This window comes from Phyllopteryx taeniolatus, chromosome 18 (assembly GCF_024500385.1).
Source record: "Phyllopteryx taeniolatus isolate TA_2022b chromosome 18, UOR_Ptae_1.2, whole genome shotgun sequence".
Taxonomy (NCBI): domain Eukaryota; kingdom Metazoa; phylum Chordata; class Actinopteri; order Syngnathiformes; family Syngnathidae; genus Phyllopteryx; species Phyllopteryx taeniolatus.
Genome location: NC_084519.1, coordinates 3,421,840 through 3,445,685, shown reverse-complemented (window position 1 = coordinate 3,445,685; position 23,846 = coordinate 3,421,840). Strand labels below are relative to the sequence as shown.

General features: G+C 41.7%; 1 protein-coding gene across 1 annotated transcript in view; it reads right to left on the bottom strand.

The window, feature by feature from the left end:
* disp1 (dispatched homolog 1 (Drosophila)) overlaps positions 1-23,846 on the bottom strand; it is a 113,191-nt gene that overhangs the window by 73,395 nt on the left and 15,950 nt on the right. The window contains exon 3 of the mRNA XM_061753629.1: positions 237-305. The gene's annotated coding sequence lies outside the window, so the exon portion shown is untranslated. The remainder of the gene's footprint in view (positions 1-236; positions 306-23,846) is intronic.

Below are 23,846 nucleotides of genomic sequence, written 5' to 3'. Positions count from 1 at the left end.
TAAAACAAAGCCAAAGCACCCGGCCTACTTAACAGCATTTAACAATGCTAAAATACTTTCAGCATTACACCTTGACATGTTTAGTGAACTCCACTATTACTGTGATAAATACTTAGCTGACAGTAGCTGGAGGACACACTGAAAACCTTTGATCGATGTTAGAATTGCAATATAATAGGGTAGGTTTTATAGAGGGAAAATTGTATGGTATACAAGCTGAGTGTTTCAAGCCTTACCTGTGGGATGATATTTGACCATGCTTTGCATCTATTCATGCGTTCAGATGTCCAAACTCCTTGGAGACACTGAAAAATAGTCATAGAAATAGAGAAACAATAATAGTTTTAACAGTCTCACATTTGAAACAAAACAAACTTTTTGCTTAGGAATTGGCAAGTATGTATAAACTGCTAGTTCAATGCATTTAGTACAGAGCCAATGTAAAACACTAATATGCCCTTTTTGTTCATTTTGTTTTTTGGTAACCAAGGGATTTATCTGGGAAACAAAGCATGTTACTTTACTTTGTTGATAGTCTCAGCTGTACTGAATAAAGTTACTAAAAAACAAGCAAAACTATCACCTCCCTCAAAGTTGACCATTCAGTCTGAAGAGATCCAAGTCATTGTAAGGCTGTTGTGTATGTCCAATAATCTCATAAAATATATATATTTTTTCCCATTATGGTATTCAGGTATCTCATCCATCCATCCATTTTCTATACTTCTTATTCTCACTAAGGTCGCGGGCATGCTGGAGCCTATCCCAGCTATCTTTGGGCGAGAGGCAGGGTACACCCTGAACTGGTCGCCAGCCAATCGCAAGGCACATATAAACAACCATTCGCACTCACATTCACACCTACAGGCAATTAAGACACTTCAATCAACCTACCATGCATGTTTTCCGGTAGACTTTACAATAATCTGATTGTTTTGATCGGTATCGGCTGATAAATTAGCATTTTATGCTTTAATGTCATAATTTGCCGATCCGATCAATGACGTCATTGATTGGCTCCGTAAAAGACATTTACTCAGCATTGTGCCATCTACAGTATATTTGAATCCAAAAGCTCGTTTATTTTTAGCCTTGCCGCGTGTCTTTTGACATCATTTACGATCACTGGGCTTTGTCAAATCTGACACGATTGGATTGCACGTGTATTGTGTTGATAAAAATCTAAACAAAACAAAAAAAACGGGGTCACCGGTGTTCGGGAAAAGACGTTTGTTCAAGGATTGCTTGAGGTATGTTCACGTACTTTTAATATGATACGGCTCACAAGCAGGCAACAAAATGTTATGTAGCCTACCAAGCTAGTGCTAGCACTAACGGTTGTACATAAACATGCCGGCGTTATGTTAAATCATGCTCTAAAGGTGTGTGTGAAGTAATTTAATTACAGTAAGCTAGCACCCATTATTTCCGTCATGTTATAATGTTGGTTTGACCTGACTGATTAGAATACATGACATGACTAGAGAATATTTTTGAAGATACTATAGTATGCAGTACACAAGTATATACAGTAAATGAACAAGTCATTTAAATAGACACATTGCTTCATCTTGTGATCCGATCGGTAATCGTTTTTTTTTTTTTTTTTTTAAACTCGTCGATCGGCCCCAAAAATCCTGATCGTGTAAAGCCTATTTTTCGGATATGGGAGGAAACCAGAATACCGAAAAAAACCCACGCAAGCATGGGGAGAACATGCAAACTCCACACAGGCGAAGCCGAATTTGAACCCGGGTCGTCAGAAATGTGAGGAAGATGCGCTAACCAGTCGTCCACCATGCCACCCATTTAGGGATCTCTCTACAAATAAGTCCAATAAAATGTGCAGTTGCATCCATAATGCTGAATAAACAATAAACAAGCTATTATTAAAGACAGAAAAAATGTCTGAACCAGTCGTGTCAAAAGGAGGCCTGTTAACCATCGGTTTCGAGGGGCATCTAAATTAAATCTGGCCCCGGGCCTCTTGTGAGCTTTGCACGCCACTGGTCTGAACTTGGTGTCTGTGAAACTGAAATACCTGTACACAAATCAAAAACATGCTTGTCATTCATCCAGGTAATTTCATTCTCAGAGCATTAAAATCAATCACAACTGGACACCTCTGGTTGTTTTGAAAATGTTTAGCCTCTCATCCGAGCAGGATCCAACCACCGTCTATTCTTGATTTGTTACTCCAAAGCACCACCAACTCGGTTGCAAGACACACATAATGTGGAAAACTAAGCATTCCATACAAATGTTTTCAGAAATTAAGTGATTGATCATAGACAGACATTTTTAATTGGAATGGGCAAATAAAGCAGAGGGAGAATATAATATGTGAATTAGGACATTAGGAAAGTTACAGCAGCAAAAACTATAAAAGAAACAAGCACCTCACCACCAAGCAGTCTCATTTAAACACACTGACACTGCAACTGAGGCCACAACAGCCAGTTATTAGATTAGGGGAAGTCCTTCAAAAGGAAGATTGCACAATCTGACAGGTGGCCGTGAAAACATGTTTTTATGCCTTTGAATAACAATTTTAAGCATCGAAATCTTACTAAAACAAGGCAGATGAGGGGAGGTTAAAGGTTGACGCTTGATGTGAAGAGTTGACATTTGACATAACCACAGGAGGGAAAGCTATCCTAACAAGAATAGAAAGGTACACCACAAGTCTTAATCCTACTTTGCAACTCACCAATGTTTACCTTTATACACGACTCATGTCCCTGCATTTTGACACCAAGGGTGCACTTGCACTCCCATGCAACTCGTCTCACACTTGCACTGTACTCTTTCAGTCAATAATATATCATATTACTTCAACTTTCATGACTGAATTGAGTCATTCTGAAATTATTTCTCTGTCAATTTGAGATAAATCAATTTTATGTGCCCACTGCCCCCATCAATGCCCCCATTTTCAGCCAGGTTTGGCTTTAAATGTGTAATTATCAGACCACCATTTCATTTTGTAATCTTGCATACCCCTTGGATGGAAGGCACACCATAGTATGCAAATCCCTGATCGACATTATTAATAACATAGAATTGGATCTTATGTAATAAAAGAATCTTCCATGAATTATTGAAAAACACTATGCCGAAAAACCTGTAAACAAACATCCTGGCACATTTTATGGAAATGTATATGATTTAAATGTTGGAAAATATTTAATCCACAAATAAACATGACATTTTCTGAATGAGAATCACCATTCAAAACCAAGCCTTGTTTTGTACTTAATTGTTTTTTTTTTGTTTTTTTTTAGGATTTTACACACAAACAAAAAAAAAAAGTCCTTTTCAAAACCCCCTCAAAACCATAAAACCTTTAAGGAAGCATTGTCAAGAGAGATACTATTTTTTGGATCGACTTTTTTTCCAGTAAAGGGGATGATGAAAAACTCCAGTCATGAGTTTAACAATAAAAGGGTTCAGCTAAAATTAGACTACTTGACAAATTCCTATCTTTCCACAATTCGCATTGAGCCGCTGAAGACACAAACAATCTGTTGATTCAGTGGTGGAATTTTGTCCCTTAAGCCGTTATTTGCTTTAGCAGTAATGACACAAGGAGAGGAATTTGAGAAATGTCTCTGGATAGCCGACTCATTTCCTTCAGACAGACAATATGGCAATGAAGTCTCCTGAAGCTCCAATTACAGGTCAATACACTGCAGTGTACAAATTGCAACCAACATTATAACACTTTTGGCCAATGTAAAAATAGAGGTTACTGACATGGCCTGATATGATCAAATATAAAATAGCCCATCATTTTGATGTATGTATTAATCAATAAAATCAATGTCAACCAGTCAATGACAAACGGAAAATAAGATAAATTGGTTTGTGGAATGAGCCCAAATGGCTGTCAGCCTGCAGGATTTTAAAGGCTGAATGTTAGATTTAGTCCAAATGGAAGTAGAGTATCTGATAATTGTACAAAAACAAATGAGCTGAAAACAATACCACTTAAATGAAAAGCCCATGGATGTGATCACCTGAAATTTGAGCAGCCCTGAAAAGAACAGTGCCTTTAAAAAGTATTCAAACCACTTGAACTTTTCACATTTAGTGACTTTAAATCACCCCTCCTTGAGCCGTCACCTTATCGTGGTGGAGGGGTTTGTGTGTCCCAATGATCCAAGGAGCTAAGTTGTCTGGGGCTTTATGCCCCTGGCAAACAGGTCCTAGGTGAGGGACCAGACAAAGCACGGCTCCAAAAACCCCTATGACGAGTACAATTAATGGATTCAGGTTTCCCTTGCCCGGACGCGGGTCACCGGGGCCCCCCCTCTGGAACCAGGCCTGGAGGTGGGGCTCGAAGGCGAGCGCCTGGTGGCCCGGGCCTGCACCCATGGGGCCCGGCCGGGCACAGCCCAAAAGGGTAACGTGGGTCCCCCTTCTCATGGGCTCACCACCTGTGGGAGGGGCAATAGGGGTCGGGTGTAGTGCGAGCTGGGCGGTGGCCGAAGGCGGGGACCTTGGCGATCCGATCTCCGGCTACAGAAGCTGGCTCTAGGGACGTGGAATGTCACCTCTCTGGCAGGGAAGGAGCCCGAGCTGGTGTGTGAGGTCGAGAAGTTCCGACTAGATATAGTCGGACTCGCCTCCACGCACAGCTTGGGCTCTGGTACCAGTCCTCTCGAGAGGGGTTGGACTCTCTTCCACTCTGGAGTTGCCCACGGTGAGAGGCGCCGAGCAGGTGTGGGTATACTTATTGCTCCCCGGCTCGGTGCCTGTATGTTGGGGTTCACCCCGGTGGACGAGAGGGTAGCTTCCCTCCGCCTTCGGGTGGGGGGACGGGTCCTGACTGTTGTTTGTGCCTATGCACCAAACAGCAGTTCAGAGTACCCACCCTTTTTTAAGTCCTTGGAGGGGGTGCTGGAGAGGACTCCCGCTGGGGACTCCATCGTTCTGCTGGGGGACTTCTATCCTCACGTGGGCAATGACAGTGAGACCTGGAAGGGCGTGATTGGGAGGAACGGCCCCCCGGGTCAGAACCCGAGCGGTGTTCTGTTATTGGACTTCTGTGCATAACGAACACCATGTTCAAGCATAAGGGTGTCCACACGTGCACTTGGCACCAGGACAACCTAGGTCGCAGTTCGATGATCAACTTTGTGGTCGTGTCATCGGACTTGCGGCCGCATGTCTTGGACACTCGGGTAAAGAGAGGGGCGGAGCTGGCAACTGATACCTGAATACTATAATGGGAAAATATATATTTTTTTTCTGAGATTATTGGACATACACAACAGCCTTACAATCACTTGGATCTCTTCAGACTGAATGGTCAACTTTGAAGGAGGTGATAGTTTTGCTTGTTTGTTAGTAACTTTATGAAGTACAGCTGGGGGAAGATGCCGGTCCGACGTGGCAGGCCGAAACGTATTGTGAGGGTCTGCTGGGAACGTCTGGCGGAATCCCCTGTCAGAAGGAGTTTCAACTCCCACCTCCGACAGAACTTTGCTCATGTTCCGGGGGAGGCGGGGGACATCGAGTCCGAGTGGACCATGTTCCGCGCCTCCATTGCTGAGGCGGCCGACCAGAGCTGTGGCCGTAAGGTGGTTGGTGCCTGACGTGGTGGCAATCCCCAAACCCGTTGGAGGACACCAATGGTGAGGGATGCCGTCAAGCTGAAGAAGGAGTCCTATCGGGCCTTTTTGGCCTGTAGGACTCCTGATGCAGCTGATGGGTACCGGCTGGCCAAGCGGAATGCAGCTTTGGTGGTCGCTGAAGCAATAACTCAGGCATGGGAGGAGTTTGGTGAGGCAATGGAGAAAGACTTCTGGAGGGCTTCGAGGAAATTCTGGTCCACCATCGGTGTCTCAGGAGGGGGAAGCAGTGCACCATCAACACTGTGTATAGTGGCGATGGGGCGCTGCTGACCTCGACTTCGAAGACCTCCTCAATTCCACCGACACAGCTTCCCATGAGGGAGCAGAGTCTGGGTTCTCTGAGGCGGGCTCTCCTATCTCTGGGGTTGAGGTCACCGAGGTGGTTAAAAAGCTCCTCGGTGGCAAGGCCCCGGGGGTGGATGAGATTCGCCCAGAGTTCCTCAAGGCTCTGGATGTTGTAGGGCTGTCCTGGTTGACACGCCTTTGCAACATCGCGTGGACATCGGGGACAGTGCCTCTGGATTGGCAGACTGGGGTTGTTGTCCCCCTTTTTAAGAAGGGGGACCGTAGGCTGTGTTCCAACTACAGGGGATCACACTCTTCAGCCTCCCTGGTAAGGGCTATTCAGGGGTGCTGGAGAGGAGGGCCCGTCGGGAAGTCGAATCTCAGATTCAGGAGGAGCAGTGTGGTTTTCGTCCTGGCCGTGGAACAGTGGACCAGCTCTACACCCTTGGCAGGGTCCTCGAGGGTGCATGGGAGTTTGCCCAACCAGTCTACATGTGTTTTGTGGACTTGGAGAATGCGTTCGACCGTGTCCCTCGGGGGTCCTGTGGGGGCTGCTTCGGGAGTATGGGGTACCGAACCCCCTGATACGGGCTGTTCACTCCCTGTATGACCGGAGTCAGAGTTTGGTCCGCATATCCGGCAGTAAGTCGGACTCGTTTCCGGTGAGGGTTGGACTCCGCCAAGGCTGCCCTTTGTCACCGATTCTGTACATAACTTTTATGGACAGAATTTCTATGCACAGCCAAGGCGTAGAGGGGGTCCGGTTTGGTGGCCTCAGTATTGCATCTCTGCTTTTTGCAGATGATGTGGTTCTGTTGGCTTCATCAAGCCGTGACCTCCAACTCTCACTGGAGCAGTTCGCAGCAGAGTGTGAAGCGGCTGGGATGAGAATCAGCACCAAATCTGAGACCATGGTCCTCAGTCTGAAAAGGGTGGCATGCCCTCTCCAGGTCGGGGATGAGATGAGGGTGTCGGGCTCTCCCTTTGAGATGGGGTGAGAAGCTCGGTCATCCGGGAGGATCTCAGAGTAGAACCGCTGCTCCTTCACATCGAGAGGAGCCAGATGAGGTGGCTGGGGCATCTGATTCGGATGCCTCCCGGATGCCTCCCTGGTGAGGTGTTCCGGGCACGTGCCACCGGGAGAAGACCCCGGGGACGACCCAGGACACGCTGGAGAGACTACATCCTTCTGCTGGCCTGGGAATGCCTCAGGATCCGCCCGGAAGAGATGGATGAAGTGGCTGGGGAGAGGGAAGTCTGGGCGTCCCTGCTAAAGCTACTGCCCCCGCAACCAGACCTCGGATATTGGTAGAAAATGGATGGATGGATGGACTTTAAATCACAAATTTGAATGTATTTAGTTGATATTTTATGTGATAGACCAACACAAAGTAGCACATAATTGTGAAGTAGAACAAAATGATATACGGTTTTCAAAATTTGAAGCCAATATAAATCTGAAAAGTGTGATGTGCATTTGTATTCAGCCCTCTGTACTCTGATACCACTAAATGCAATACGATGCAATCAATCGTCTTCAGAAGTCACCTAATTATAAATAGAATCTACCTGTGTGTAATTTACTCTTACCTTTTCTGTGAAGGCATCAGCGGTCGATTAGAGAACACTAGTTAACAACAGCATCATGAAGAAGGAACACATATGTGTGCGTACACACACACACACACATACACACACACACACACACACCATAATTTTTCATGGATAATCCGCATTTTCCCCCCAAAAAATTGTCAAGTCAATAGTGCGCATTATACATGCGTATAAGGGAAACTGGGGGGGGGGGGGGGGGGGGGGGGGGGGGAAATTCACATTCTATAAATGTATGCCGGCATCTAGAGGTTATGAAAAAGCTGTACACTTGCATTCCAATATGCCACCGACACCTAGAGGTTATGAGAAAGGTGTACACTTTCATTCTAATGTGCCACCGCCATCTAGAGGTTATGAAAAAGGTGTCACTGACATTCCAATATGACAGGGGTACGTATGTACAGTTATGTGCATAAGTTTACATACCCCAGCAGAATTTGTGAAATAATGTTTTTTTTTTTTAAATATGACTGCACCACAACCACCATTAATTTCTTTACCGTTATGTTTTGTTTAATGATAATTATTTTCTGAAATGCTTGACAGTTTAATTTGAAATCCATTAAATTAAACGTGTTTCGCCTGGCCCTAAATGTTTTCTTTGAAGAATTGTACCAATCTTACAAATTCTGCCTGGGTAATGAAACATATGAGCACAACTGTGTGTTTTCTCATTTACTAAATAAAAGTAGGGCTGTGAATTTCAAAATAAGAGCAAGTACTGTCATTCCTCGTGTATAATACACGCATTTTTTCCCCAAAACGGGAAAGGTGTACACTATCATTCTAATATGCCACCGCCACCCCAGCTCAAATTATTCTCTAGCATTTTAGACAAAAGTTAAAACACCAATGACCTCTAGGGGGAATTCAAGGATTGGCCACTGACATAAGTTTAGGTCAAATCAACATTACAAAATGACAGAAATAATGGGTGCTAACTTACTGTGATGACAATTCTTTATTGCAATTAAATTTCTTTAATAAATACTGTTAATGACATGCTTACTCTTAACTTTCTCACTGTCCCAGCTGTATGGATGGGTGCTGTCCAGAGGTTGAGTCAGTTTGACCTTTTTTTTTTTTCCCCCCCCACACTGCGTTGCTTGAATGCGGCATGCACCTCGTGTACATTCTTCAGGTGCTCGATCAAATTTGTTGTGTTGAAGCATTTAGACGACGTTCCCCACGACGTACTTCAGTTGTGCACAGTCTGCAAATAACTTGCGTGTTGTTTGTCTGAGACACCACAAAATAGTCCCACACCGACGATGTGTTTTTTCACCGACAAGATTGAAAAAACTTTATTGACCGTCAGATAGTTACAGTACTGCGCAACAAGAGGTGACAAGGCTAAAAATAAACTAGCTTTTGGATTTATACGCGACGAAGACGTGGAGTTAAATGTCTATATATAATATATTATAATATATATATATATATATATATATATATATATATATATATATATATATATATATATATATACACTGTTTTCAGGTGATGTGTTTACATTAATGAGGAAAAAAAAAAATTATTTTAGCAAATGGCTGAAATATAACAAAGAGTGAAAAATGTAAAGGGGACTGAATACTTTCCGTACCCACTGTATTTATAGTATATCACAAGCTTTGAAAATCTTAAAGAGCAACGTTCAATCCATCGTCCAAAAATGGAAAAAGTATGGCACAACTGGAAACCTACCAAGACATGGCCATCCACCTAAATTAATTGGTCATAGAAGCAGTCAAGGGGCCAATGTTAACTCTGGAGGAGCTCCAGAAATCCAAAGATCAGGTGGGAGAATCTGTCCAAAGGACAAACATAAGCTAGGTGCTCCACAAATCTGGCCTTGAATCTGGCCTTGAGTGGCAAGAAGAAAGCCACTGTTGGAAAAAAGGAATAAGAGGTCATGTTTGCAGTTTGCCACAAGTCATGCAGATCAGTCAGATGAGACCAAAGTAGAATTTGTTGGGGCCTAAATGCAAAGTGCTTTGTGTGGTGGAAAAGTAACACTGCTCACCATCGTGAACACACCATCCCCACTGTGAAATGGGGTGGTGGCAACATCATGCTGTGGAGATGTGTTTTGTGCAAAGTGCGTCTGGAAAATATTCACATGTATTCATTATTATCTTGTTGCAAATCATGAGCATTATTTCAACAGTTTTATGAATCAGTGCACCATTCAGCTATACATCCATTGCAAATGTATACATAAAATAAGTAGTGCCAGTGCATGGAAAAAAAACAAAAAAAAAGATTCCAACAAACCACTCTTTTGAAGAGAAGCTTTTGACTGAAATTTTGTAATATTCAATGTCTTAAAACATTTCTAATGGAGGTATTTATTTTCACAGAATTGTAGTGTGCTTCTGAAATTTGGCATCGTTTGGCCTTTACAAGTGCATCAATGTCATTTAAGTGTTGTCAGTGCAGAACATTGTGTTAGAATGGCCCAGTCAAAGTCAAGATCTAAATCCCATTGAGTATCTGTGGCAAGACTTAATAATTGCTGTTCACAGATGCTCTCCATCCAATCTGGCTGAGCTTGAGTTATTTTGCAGAGAAGAGTGGTCAGAAATTTCAGTGTCTACTGTCTAGATGTGCAAAGCTGGCCGACGTACTGCAAAAGGTGGCTCTCTACAAAGTATTGACGCAAAGGGGCTGGATACAAATGCACACTAAGTATCATATCGATTCCACTTTACAATTGTGCTACTTTGTGTTGGTTCATCACATAAAATCTCAATAAAAACAGGTTATAAGGTGGCAAAATGTGAAAAATTTCAATGGGTATGAATACTTTTTCAAGGCACTGGAAAAGAAGCATTTTATCATATTCAATAGGTGACAAAAGAAGATCAAGATTTTCCCACAAACACTTACTCTAGCAATTGGCATCAAATTGTATACCTTCATATCTACATTTCATATCCTGTATTTCATCACCAAGCCTGCACTGCATTGGGACAGAGCCCCTGTCCTCCCATGTACCGCAAAAAAAAACAGACTATGCAAGATTAGCAATCTTTGTAGTCCATGGATGCATGGAACAAGTAGCTACCCGCTCGACTTTCTGCTTGCCTTATTTCAGCTGTTTGATTTATTTCCAGATAGTGGCACTGCTTCTGAATGTCACATCTCCCAGAGAACAGTGCTTCTTCTTCTTTTCCTTTCGGCTTGTCCCTTTAGGGGTCGCCACAGCGCGTCATCCTTTTCCATGCTAGCCATTTCCATGTAATCTCCTGCATCCTCCTCTCGAACACCAACTGCCCTCATGTCTTCCCTCACGACATCCATCAACCTTCTCTTTGGTTTTCCTCTAGCTCTCTTGCCTGGCAGCTCCATCCTCATTATCCTTCTACCAATATTCACTATTTCTCATCTGGACGTGTCCAAACCATCCAAGTCTGCTCTCTCTAACTTTGTCTCCAAAACATCGAACCTTTGCTGTCCCTCTCATGAGCTCATTTCTAATTTTATCCAACCTGGTCACTCCGAGAGCGAACCTCAACATCTTCATTTCCGCCACCTCCAGCTTTGCTTCCTGTTGTCTCTTCAGTGCCACTGTCTCTAATCCGTACATCATGGCTGGCCTCACCACTGTTTTATAAACTTTGCCCTTCATTCTAGCAGAGACTCTTCTGTCACATAACATACCTGACACCTTCCTCTAACCTGCTTGGACCCGTTTCTTCACTTCCTGACCACACTCACCATGGCTCTGGACGGTTGACCCCAAGTATTTAAAGTCCTCCACCCTTGCCATCTCTTCTCCCTGTAGCCTCACTCTTCCCCCATCACTCCTCTCATTCATGCACATATATTTAATGTCTTACTTCGGCTAATTTTCATTCCTCTGCTTTCCAGTGCATGCCTCCATCTTTCTAACTGTTCCTCCACCTGCTCCCTGCTTTCACAATGTCATCTGGAAACATGGTCCACAGGGATTCCAGTCTAACCTCATCTGTCAGCCAATCCATCACCACTGCAAACAGGAAGGGGATCAGGGCTGATCTCTGATGCAGTCCCACCTCCACCTTAAATTCGTCTGTCACACCTACAGCACACCTCACCACTGTTCTGGTGCCCTCGTACATGTCTTGTATTATTCTAACATACTTGCCTGCCACTCCCACATGCAGTACCACAGTTCCTCTCTCGATACTCTGTCATAGGCTTTCTCTAGAGCTACAAAGACACAATGTAGCTTCCTCTGACCTTCTCTGTACTTTTCCATCAACATCCTCAAGGCAAATAATGCATCTGTGGTACTCTTTCTTGGCATTAAACCATACTGTTGCTCGCGAATACTCACTTCTGTCCTGAGTCTAGCCTCCACTACTCTTTCCCATAACTTCATTGTGTGGCTCATCAACTTTATACCTCTATAGTTGCCACAGCTCTGCACATCACCCTTGTTCTTAAAAATGGGCACCAGCACACTTTTCCTCCATTCCTCAAGCATCTTCTCACACGCTACAATTCTATTGAACAAGCTGGTCAAAAACTCCACAGCCACCTCTCCTAGATGCTTCCATACCTCCACAGGAATGTCATCAGGACCAACTGCCTTTCCATTTTTCATGCTCCCAGAGAACAGTGCAAAAAAAGTTAAAGTTAAAAAAAAGTTTTAAAATTAAAAGCAATCAAACAACAATAAAATGACACCTTTTTCATTCGACATATCTCCAGTGAAGGAAGTGGTAACAGAGATAGTCTTCTTTTAAAATAATTGAAAATATAATAATGAGAATTATCTACACTTAATTTGCAAGTATTTAAAGCTATGACGAATGGAATGAAATATGCCTTATACACAGCTAGAAGGGTTGTCCAGAATTTTGAGGTCAACTTTGGGTGTGCGTATTATACATGGGTGCGCATTATACACGAGAAATTATGGTATGTGCAATAAAAGGAAGGTCTAAGGTATATCTGGGCTAAGGTAAAGATAGTCACCAAAAGATGATTCAGACTGATAACAGGAAGAACATAAACTGGGATTACATGCAGGCTTTTTTGTCATTCCGATTGAATACATTCCAGTTGTAGATCTCTGGTCACACCTGCCTCACAGTTTTGAGGATCCGGGTTCAAATCCGGCCTCACCTGTGTTGAGTTTGCATGTTCTCCCTGTGCCTACGTGGGTTTTCTCCAGGTACTCCGGTTTCCTCCAACATTCCAAAAACATGCGTGGTAGGTTAAATGAATACTCTAAAATTTCCCGTAGGTGTGAATGTGAGTGCCAATGGCTGTTTATCTGTGCCCTGCGATTGGCTGGCGACCAGTTCAGGGAGTACGGCGCCTCTCGCCCAAAGATAGCTGAAATTGGCTGCAGCATGCCGTGACTCCAGTCAGGCGATGATAAGCAGTACAGAAAATGGATAGATGGATGTTTACATGAGACGTGATCTATTTCAATCTGGCATTTACAAGGTCCTCTACATTTAATCAAAACTGCTGTAATACAGACATGTGACGTGCAGATCGATGTAAATATCGTGATTTATGAAGATGTAGGTCAGTAGTCTACTTAGCATAATAGTTGCGATTGTTTTTACCTTACAGTTTTATTAAAGTAACAGCTTGTCTAAAAACTAGTTATAAGTAGTTAAAAACACCCCCGTCACAGACCAGCTCTGGAAGGAAGCAACCATGTTTTTAAGTGTGTAAACGATGACATCACCGCGCACTTATGTCAAGACAGAGCATGAACAGACAGAATGCTGCCCGGCACAATTCTGAGTCACTGTTTACGTGATGATGGTTACTTCTGATTGTTTTGGTAAAAAGAATATTTGTGAATCGTGAATGAAATTCCATTCGGGTTTGGCCTGTTTATTCCGACTGAGGTGTTTATTTGACACATTTTCATTCGGTTTGGGCTTCTAAACAGATTGTAAATCCAGCTATGATCATTTAAAACCCCAGAGAAGTGGGAATGGAAGATTGAATGGTCCAAATTGTACTTTGATCTTTTTCTGATCATTTCTCATATAAAATGAAAATACGCAGCAGAGCAAAACAAGACAAGTACGACGGTGACCTTGCAGCTGTTCTTGTGTGCCTGAGTTCAGTCACTATTTGTGTTCCCAAGAGAGTGGAAACAAAGCACTTCCAGGTTACCCGCAGACCTTCCTTCTCATTACCAAAGGTCATCTAGCTGAACACAATAATGACCTCTCATGCCAAAGGTTACTTGGGAAAGGAATGGATGAGCGCAGGGGTGGGTGGGGGGATTTTTGTCTGACCTCTCACTTTCACTTATCCCCATCATCCGTTTCAGGAATGCACATTGTTGCATATTAGATTCATCTTCACCAAACTAACTTTAAATTTCAAAAACTCTGATGTGAGCAAAACTTCTTCCTCATCCGGTAACCAGTTTGTGAGTTTGGTATTTGTCACAGGCCCGCGTGAATTCCTGTAGATGGTATAGCTCTTAGATCACAGTGAGCTCATTAGCTCTTGCCTGCTGTTGCACTCACTCAAACCAGACATCATGAGGTGGAATTTCAAAGTAAACCAATACATTTCCTTGGATAAGGAAGAACATATTACTGACTTCCTGCACTTTGGAGGAATACCAAAGCGTACTCAATATGTCAACAAGCTCTGATAAAGCTTAAATTTTTACGTGATATTAAATATGTGGAGCTATGGGTTTAGGGGTTTAAGGCACGTGTGGTAACATGTGTGCAGATTTGTTTGAAAATTTCAACATAAGTGGCAAACTCAAGGTGTTATAGTGTACCTTTATGTCCTGAATGACTCCTAACTGAACTGAATAAAGTCACATGCAAATTTTTGCACCAATTACTTCTATATTTCCTCCATTCCGTCCATCTCTCTCTCCCATGGTGCCATGTGAAAACTCTAATTCACCAGAAATCAGTGTTAATGGAGAAACGAACTTGGAATATGTAAAATACTAGAGCCCTTAACGAGGACCATGCTGAAATGCGCCAGCGAGTTGTAAAAGTTCCCTTTAAGATCAGTGTTATTTTGGGAGCTTTACAAGAAGGGCTTTACAGAGAGAGCAGTGAATGGTAACAGGAGGAGGAGGCAGGCGATACAAGCATTATGTTCCACCAGCAGAATCACTTTTTATCTAAACAGCAGGGAAGAAGCAGCATTTTCAGGTGATTTCATCAGCAGTAATAAGGACAGTGGGAAATACATATATTTAAAAGAGGACAATACTGGGAACAGCTAAGATCCTGCAAAGAACCCTCAAGCACCTAGGCCTCTGGTAGAAGACCTGAGCATGAAGGAGATACCGCCCTGGTGGGTGACAAAACAATATATATCAATTTTCCATACCGTTTACCCACACCAGGGTCGCAGGCGTGCTGGAGCCTATCCCAGACATCTTTGGGCGAGAGGTGGGGTAAACCCTGAACTGGTCCCCAGCCAATTGCAGGGCACATACAGTATAAACAAAACAACCATTCAGAATCAGAATCATCTTTATTTGCCAAGTATGTCCAAAAAACACAAGGAATTTGTCTCCGGTAATTGGAGCCGCTCTAGTACGACAACAGTCAATTGACAGAGGACACTTTTGAGACATAGACATTGAGAAAAATATAATATAATAATATATATATATATATATATATATATATATATATATATATATATATATATATATATATAGGCGGCACGGTGGACGACTGGTTAGAGCGTCAGCCTCACAGTTCTGAGGACCCGGGTTCAATCCCCGGCCCCGCCTGTGTGGAGTTTGCATGTTCTCCCCGTGCCTGCGTGGGTTTTCTCCGGGCACTCCGGTTTCCTCCCACATCCCAAAAACATGCATTAATTGGAGACTCTAAATTACCCGTAGGTGTGACTGTCAGTGCGAATGGTTGTTTGTTTGTATGTGCCCTCCGATTGGCTGGCAACCAGTTCAGGGTGTACCCCGCCTCCTGCCCGATGACAGCTGGGATAGGCTCCAGCACGCCCGCGACCCTAGTGAGGAGAAGCGGCTCAGAAAATGGATGGATGGATGGATATATATATATATATATATATATATATATATATATATATATATATATATATATATATATATATATATATATATATATATATATATATAAATCCAGTGGAAGGACAAAATGTGGCAGGAGAAGATACATCACCAAAAGAGATGACCGTGGGCTTCAGCGGATTATCAAACAGAGAAGATTCAAGAATCTAGCAGAGATCCAGAAAGGGGGGAATGAGGCGGGAGTCACAGCTTCAAAAACCACCACATTCCGACGCATCTTGGAGATGGGCTACAACTGTCGGGTTCCTCGGGTCAAGCCTCTTTATTTGCAGAGTATGTCCAAATAAACCGGCACTGTGGACGACTGGTTAGAGCGTTAGCCTCACAGTTCTGAGGACCCGGGTTGAATCCTTGGCCCCGCCTGTGTGGAGTTTGCATGTTCTCCCCGTGCCTGCGTGGGTTTTCTCCGGGCACTCCGGTTTCCTCCCACATCCCAAAAACATGCATTAATTGAAGACTCTAAATTGCCCGTAGGTTTGACTGTGCGTGCGAATGGTTGTTAGTTTGTATGTGCCCTGCGATTGGCTGGCAACCAGTTCAGGGTGTACCCCGCCTCCTGCCCGATGATAGCTGGGCTAGGCTCCAGCACGCCCGCAACCCTAGTGTGGAGAAGCGGCTCAGAAAATGGATGGATGGATGTCCAAAAAACACACAAGGAATTTGTCCCCTACCAAATAATACATGGAAATCAATGCCTTTTTAGGCTTCAGAAATGTTCAGCATTGCAGACTGCAGAACCTAACACTAAGGAAAACATTCATCTAAAAAGTATAAGCCCTGAGCAGGTTCTCCTGTAGCCCACGGAAAATTACAAAGACTGCTATCTACTGAAGAGTTTCTGAGTAAAACAGCTTTACTATTTCATTTACATAATTTTTGTCGTTCACAAAAAGTATGGGAGGGGAAGAAAGTATGGGAGGGGAAGAAAGGAAAAGATTAAGTGAAGCTCAATTGTGCTTTAAGTCCAGGTCTGCTATGAACATCCTGCCCCTGCCAAATGCAATTATGCAGTGCAGACTACAGAGACCATATAATGGAGATTGGGGATCTGCCAACACCACAGCAAATGCCATTAGTAAATAGACTTGAAGACAGAAGGCAGGAGGCTATGCCAGAACACTCTGCCCCCAACTGCCAACCAAGGACACAAGCTATGGTCATAGTTCCATTGACCTGGTCTTAGGGTTGCCATGCCCTACAGCTGCTGTGTCCATCTGAAAGCTAAAGTAAAAGGAGCATTGTTGAATGACTGTAAACAGTGAACTTTAAAGTACTGTCCATTTGTGCGCGACCAACAGGATAAGCAGTGTTGAGACTGGATGGATGCATCAGACAAAGAATGAAATCAATGAAAATCAATGAAATCACATTTGCCGGAAGAGAGGGCAAATAATATGTCACGCTGTCACCACACAGCAATCACTGAGATAAATTATGACCAGTGACGTGCCAGCAAATTAAAAGGAAAAAAAACATCTATACATAGTGGATATAAAAAGTCTACAATCTCCTGTTCAAATACAAGGGTTTTGTGATTATAAATTGAGATAAATAATTTCAAAACTTTACCCACAATTAAATGTTACCCAAAACCTACATCAACTCAACTGAGGGGGGAAAAAAAAAAATCAGAGAGGGAAAGTGAAAACAAACAACTGAGATAATGTGGTTGCACAAGGCCATATCGCGCGGTATGCAGCGGGCCTTATCAATTTGGTCCCCATTGCACATTGTAAACATAGTTCAACGAAGAGTGTTTGGCAACTGTGACCAGTAAAGGGGCTTAAACTGATTTGGATCTGTCCATAAAGTGGATGTACAAAACTCTGAGATCTTAAGGTTATATTTGGTCTAGTACTATCACTATTTTGCAAATGCACCTGTAACAAAATTATTCCTTTTAAATTTTCGTGACCTCATTTTCATTTCTGAAAGGCTACGGTAAATGCTAACCTTACAAAGCTTCCCTAATTATGGTAGCCTTGTTTCCAGGAGGGGGTACGGTTCATTGAGTTCAGTATAGCATGTTTTTTTATTTCATTTACATTGCAAAGCGTCCAAAAATTCGAGATCGAATATTGATTAATTTATTTTTCTTGTGAAGTTTAAGTACTAAAGGTGGAATATCTTCTGAAGAAAATTTAATTTGTGTAACAACATCTTTCTAGAGAGATTTTGTGATTGATACAAAAGAGCAAATGATAAACAATATTTTATGGACAGATTAAACAAAAAAAGAGCATTATTAGCAATGAACACAAACAGTTTACAGATGGCGCAATGAAGCCTTTAAGGAAAAGAACAACCTGCCCACAGTCAAGCATGCTGCAGGATCCATAATGCTGTGGGGCTGCTGTGCCACATCTGGTACTCGAGGCCTTGACTATCAAAGGTATCATGAGTTTTGTAGAGCAGAATGTTTTACGCAGTGCAAGAAAACTTGGTTTGAGGTGAAGATCATGGGTCCTCCAGCAAGGCAAAGACCCAAAGCATACATCCAAAAGCACACAGGAATGGTTAAAGGGGAAAAAATGGACTGTTTTAAAATGGCCAGAAATGAGTCCTGATCTTAATCCAATTAAAAAAATCGTTTGGGGGGAGCTGAAATCTGGATCTGCCATTGGGGAAAAGGACCCTGCAAATGTTCAAGAGCTTGAATAAACTGCAAGGGAAGAGTGGGAGAAAATACCACCTGAGAAGTAGAAAAAGATTATGGCTATACAAGAATACAAGATACAAGAAACACTTGGAGGCTGTCATTGCTGCCAAAGGGTGTGCAACCAAATATTAAGGAAGGGTGCCAATATTGCTCCACATTCTATTTTCTGTTTGTTTTTTCTTTAAAATTACAATATCTCACTTGAAAAACATATATATATATATATATATTTCTTTGTTCTTTTGGACCTCCAATTAAAAGATTCTGATGATAATAATAAGTTTGGTACAATTGCATTTATTTCTGAAGCTATTGTTCATACAATATGTTATGCAAAAAAATGAAGCGGTGGCAATAACGGTGAGCATGACTGTGTACAGTATATTTGTTATTTTGTAGATCATGTGGTATCATTTTTGTCTGACTCAAAAAAATCTTTGTACTTGTTTGCTGCCAGTGTCTGAAGAAAGTAAAACTACAGATATATACAGATAATTCATCTTTTGACCATATGGGTAGAAGCAAAATAATGTATTGTAAAAATGCATTATACATAGGTAGAAGGGTTTTCCAGAATTTTGAGGTCAACTTTGGGGGTGCGTATTATTCATGCATTATACACGAGAAATCATGGTATTGTTTCTTCTTTTCTTGTGTCTTTGTATAATTTCATCAAAAAGCATAAGGGTCGGTGGCTTACTATTTAAGTTTTATTTTTGATTATTAAAATTCAGTAGCACTAACAAATATACATTTTCTAGAACATTAATCAGTGTCCTCTTGTGTGCTACATAATATTGAATTTATTTATTGATAGTGACATCTTCAGATGTCCATATGCAGAAAAGAATAGAATTATTACATGAAAATGTAAAACTTAGTTGACAGTTATTTGTTTTGGCTTGACTTGTTCTAGTATTATTAGTCAATCTATCTTTTAAAAGTATAAAACAGTGACACACTGATCTTAATGCACTTTATACGTCCCAGTGTAAAAGTTGAGAAAATAGGTTTGAAATGATATGAACTGTTGCCTTTTATTACCAATAAATGTTTCCTACATAGCATAGTCAAATAACTGGATGAATCTTCAAAATCGATACAGGACTGGCAGAGGTTTAGTTACACACTTGTTTGCGATTTATTCGAAATAAAAAAAATTATAATGTTTTTGTGTATTCTTTAGGGTTGCAGCTGGACCAGATTTTAAGTCTCTCTGGCATGTTGATGAGGCCACCAGACAGAGGAACAGGTTCTTTCATTGCATCTTGCAGAGCCAATCACATCTGCCACTAGCCCACTCTGGATTTATGGTCCTCTTGGTTGAAACCATGGCTAATGAAGACTCTCTCTCTCGCTTTTGGTTCCCACAGTTAAGATGAGAGAAATCACTAGTGTTGGAATTTCTGAAAAAGTTTAAGCTGCGGCCACTTCTACTTTCAGTGACCAGACCTAGAGAGCAGAAATATTGGCGGAAAAAAACTTGTCTTTGTGTTTCACATCAATCAAGGCCTGTTGTATCACCACTGGCACTGCAGCTGTCACCATTTGTATATTTGATATACTGACAGATACGACAAATGAACAGGTGTTGCGTATTAGTGCCACCACCCTGCGGTCAATAGACTTGTCAGAGTGTATCATTATAAAATATGGCAATCCGACTTTCAAATTTCCTAAGGAAGGAAGAGGAAATGGAAGAGGCACAGTGGGAGAAAACAAATTAATACACTTCAGGTGGACCGACTCCCAAGACCGATCAGAATCATTGGAATGTCTTTGAAAACTGACCTTTTACATCCCACTGTCTCTTCTGGCTATTGCTTTGTGTTGAGTTTGTTGAAATATCAACCACAGATGGAAAATCTTGCATATTTGGCTTTGACATTTAGGCTCTATTGTTTTTGGGTGGGATGGATATTATTCCAAACTATGAGTTGGCCTTTGAACTGAATGATCCTTGCATTACACAATGTCTTTCTTTTTGGACATATTAATGATTGGCCCTTACAATACAGATCATTATTTTAACAATCTTTAATAAGAACATTATAATCAATTTTTTTAACTGCCTGATGAACACAGAGTGCTAACACTTTGAAAGGTACATGTTAGCCCTTCCAACTGCTTTACGTGCCTTACCTCATCACTTGTGATTTACATTTGTGAGAGAGCATGAGAGTTTAAGTGAGCGGGTTGCTTCACTGGATCCTTCCTTGCTTGTTTAGCTCTTCAGATAAATCCTCAAAGACATGGCCTGTTCCCCCCACAGAGTGCAGCCTCATTAGGATGTGTTGTAGAAACAGGAATGTGGACTGGCTGAGGGTGCAATAAGGGCCTTTCCTCCCAGGGACATGTTTCTTGCTACAAACTGACCCTGGAGTTCTGTACCTTGTCAAATTGCATTTGGCTCATTTACCGGCCAGCCTAAATGTTCTGCACTCCTGAACCAAACCAAATGTATCCTATCTGAGGGATATATGATGAAACTTCAGGCTTTAATAAAGTGAGTTTAGTCATGTGCATTGCGAAAACAAAGAGAACTTATGTTTCCTTCACAAGGTATAATGTTTAGTGTAAAAGCCTAGCCCTCATGATGTAGGGGGGGGGGAAATTAAACAGATACATTTATAAATTTTCACTTATTCCAGGGGGCGGCCATGTTGGGCAATATCGCCCTCTGTTGTTGACCAAAATTAACATCACAAGTGCGCTCACTAACGTCACGCGACCAAACCCGAAATCAGGATATCGGACTCACTGTATGCTGCGATTACTAGCAGAATTACAGGTTGAATACATGATGGTTTGGACAACATTCTAGCAAGTCTGGGTTCAAAGTAGTGATGCACCGAAATGAAAATCATTGACCGAAACAAAAAAAAATACAGAAATTAATAAATAAAAAAAATAACGAAAACGACAATCCCAAGGCCAAGGCCGAAAGGAATTACTATGCTATATACTATACTGCCGACCAATAAAAATTTGCTTCCGGAACAATTTTTCTGAATTTCCATATTTTTTTAAATTATGTCAATTACCACGGGACAATTATCGCAATGTAATATAATAGGATAAAATTACATACTGTTCAATTGCACAACAATTTCATTACTTTATAATCGTAATCATTAATAAATTATGTCTTCAATATTTGATATTTTAATGCATTTATTGCATCAAACTCGCAATGGCAGACGCATTTGTAGCCAAATGTATTCTGTTACATACTATTTTAAAAATAGCAGTGGTAGTGGGTTTTCATTAACAGACAATATAAGAACATGGAGGTGTATATCTAAGAACACAATATGTGGCACCACTCTATAGTTTGGCTCTGTTATAGGTGTTCATCACTTAATCCTTAGCAATGCACGAAACGTGCCCAGTTTGCCGGAAATCAAGAAGAAGAGGAAGAAGCAACGAGGAAGAAACATGACATCATGTCAATTTGGATATGTCTTGAGATGTAAATTAAAATGTAAAAAAAAAATAAAAATAACTGCTTTCTCACCTTTAGTATAGCAATAGTCAGAGCCTGCTCACCTATTTGGCAATGTGGGCAAATGCTAAAGGTGGCGTGTCCTTAGCACGCCTTCTCGGGGTGGAACGGTTAACATAATCAGTTATGTGGTGACGGTTTTCGGTTTGGTTCGGTATACGTTGACTGAAGAAAATTTATTACGTCTTGTATATTTTGTATTATTTGATGTGCGTCCTGTGTCTGAGACACACAAAAATGAGCAGGGGTGCATAAAGTAAGATCAATCTGCGTCCAAGGAAGCAATACTATGGATTAATGTATTCCAGTGTGGTGCTGGAAATCCGGCATATGAATTTTTTTTGTGACTAATTTGGTCCCATACGTGCTCTAATTTCTGAATGGTGCAACGAGAAAAAAAAAAAGTGTCCACCTGTCCACCCAGCCATTTGAGGAAGAAAAAAAAAAGCTTTGCAACTGAAAAGCAGACACATGAAACCTATCTGGTCTCTAAACCAATCAATCATTCGTGATACTTTTGGGGAACATATATCGTCCTAAAAAATTTTAATTAAAAAAGTAAACATATACTGAGAGAGAGAAGAATGGATAACACCAAAATATTGTACAAACAGTTTTAAAAAAATACAGTAACAAAAGTAATACAAATCTGCAATATAGCGGGAAGCAAGAACCATCGCATACGATTATTGTATCGGTATTCGTGACGATAAGTTGCAGGGACTCATTGTTCCATGGCTGGGACTGTTTCCAGACGTGCATTGTGTAACTCACATTGCTTCAAGTGTAAAATGATCTATGATACAGTCAGAGAAAACCAGACCACCCTTGTTTCTTCAATTTCTTGTTCATTTTAATGCCTGTTACTTCTAAATGCATTTTAACCTGAATGATAAATAACCTGAATTGAATTATTAAATATGAATTAGGTTATTATCAAGAAAACCATACATGTGCACCCACTCAGTGGCCGGCCAGTGCTGTCTTTCATTGCGTACAGAGCCAGAACACTGGAAAAGTGGACCTTTTGGTTCCACTTGGATATTAAGTGGTTTTCCTTTTGCATTTGGGCGGATTTCTATTCTTCGCAGACTCCCCGATGTCCGGAGTGGTCTCCGTCGTCGAGTGTAGCCTGTATCCCGGTTAGAGCGCTCCAAGCTCAGCTTATAGGTGGCGGGCACTCGCGCTAAATTGTCCCATGCTATCGATACTATTGATCTCCTGCTGGTAACCCTGACACTCGTGTGCATTGAATGCAGAGTTACCCTAACAGTACAGGAAAACCCACTGCATATAACACTGACTTTGCTCGCTTAGCCTTGTGAGCTGCGGACTTATGTTATGTCCCAGTGGCTAACGCGTCCTCACGTGTCCACAGGATGAAGGAGCTAGTTGGCACACAGTCGCCTGCACACTGTAATGATTCGGCAAATATTTCAGCTAAAAAAACAATCATGCAATATTTCAGTTAATCAGATAATCAGAATAGTTAACACGGTTTGCAATAAGTAGATTTCATTTAAAATGATTTTGGCCATGAATATAGATGCTTTGGCAATATGCTGGCAAGTGTATTTTTATCTTGTTTGTCACAGAAGGGCGGAAGTTGCAGGATGTCTCAGATGTTGCAAGATGTGGCCCCAGATGAGAACTGGCGAAGTGAAAACAAGTTGCGCTCTTGATGACAACAGCGACAGCACCCCCATCATTTACTCTCGCATGGTGCTAATCACAATGAACCCGACGAGGCATGGACCCAGCAGCAACATCTAGAAGCATCTTAACCAGAACATATACAGGGTGATTGAAAAGTAACTCCGTATTTTAAAATACGTATAATTTATTCATATGTTGTAATATTTTTCTCTATGTTTTTTGTGTATGTTCCATGATTAAAAGAGCAAGTCTATTCTACCAAACCAACGACTTTGGAAGAACTTGAAGGGCGAATACGAGCAGTTATGTCTTCCATCCCACAAGAGTTCTTTGTGAAATCAGTTAATGCAGTTCCCAGGCGGCTTGAGAAACTGCTGGCTAATGCTGGCACCCAAATCGATTTTAAATAAAACTCCATGCAATGCACTT